At 37.4% G+C, this 1,047-nt stretch overlaps 1 protein-coding gene across 2 annotated transcripts in view; it reads left to right on the top strand.

The window, feature by feature from the left end:
- LOC105448509 (uncharacterized aarF domain-containing protein kinase 2-like) overlaps positions 1-1,047 on the top strand; it is a 51,491-nt gene that overhangs the window by 1,513 nt on the left and 48,931 nt on the right. The gene's annotated exons all lie outside the window — the stretch shown is intronic.

The following is a 1,047-nucleotide window of genomic DNA, read 5'->3' as shown; positions in this document are numbered from 1 at the left end:
GGTTTTGGACATTGGTAACTTGGAAACAAGTATTTCTTGATGTCAAAACAATTTGATCGAAATGGCCTGATTTTCGATGTCAATTTCGATTCGATGAGTTTTCGATGACATCGACATCGAAACGACGTCGATTCGACATCAGCCTTCTCACTGGGTACTTGGGTACCTGGGTTTTCCGAGCACTACTTTATAACCTTGCAAAAAGGTTGAAAACGCTATAATTCACCGGCCGGTGGAATAAAATGAAAAAAAATGCACTGAAAGAAGATCTCGAAGATCTCACCGAACAAGATCTCCTCGTATAAAAGTCTCAAGTTTTTATAAAAATAGATTTTTTATGCTAAACAACGTATGTCATACGTTAGAAGCATAAAACAGATTTAAAAAGAATCCCATTAAGATGATAATTATACACTCAAGCGCATATTAAAACTGTTGAATTTAGTTTGCGCTCCTAATAAAGGTAGCCTTGCGTATTTGGCACTGAAGCCTAAGCATGGTTAGCATATTATGGGATGGCGGTAGCATCTCGTTCGCGCTCAGCCCTCGTGCGGTTCGATTCTCACTCTATCTTCATTCGTTGTCTCGAATAAGTATCGTCCTCGTTGTAAAATAGAAAATAAAGTATAATTCAGTTGGTTAAACTACCGATTCTCTCAATCTAGTCAAGCAAAATTCCAACAAAAACTAATCTCTATATTGGCAAAAAAACACGCGGCATTTACACGCTAACTGATTTACGGAAATGTAAGCCAACAAACACTGAAAATGTACTGAAAAATGTGTTCCAGTAGTGTAGTAATAGCAAAACAGTTGTTGCAGTGAACTGTTATGACGTCACGATTACTGCGCTGCCAGTAAAAACGGAACACAGGGGAAAATGAGCAATTGTAAGCACGAGTCATGACGTAATGATGACGTCATGAATGCATGAGCGTTTATAACGCCAAAAGGAACGATAAGTATAAGCGAAGCTTATAACTCATATGTCCATTTCTACCAATGTAGATTAACTTTAATCACGGTTTTATTTACTTCTTATCTTTA

Source organism: Wasmannia auropunctata, unplaced genomic scaffold, assembly GCF_000956235.1.
Source record: "Wasmannia auropunctata unplaced genomic scaffold, wasmannia.A_1.0 LD336085.1, whole genome shotgun sequence".
Classification (NCBI taxonomy): domain Eukaryota; kingdom Metazoa; phylum Arthropoda; class Insecta; order Hymenoptera; family Formicidae; genus Wasmannia; species Wasmannia auropunctata.
This window is presented reverse-complemented; position numbering and strand designations above follow the sequence as displayed.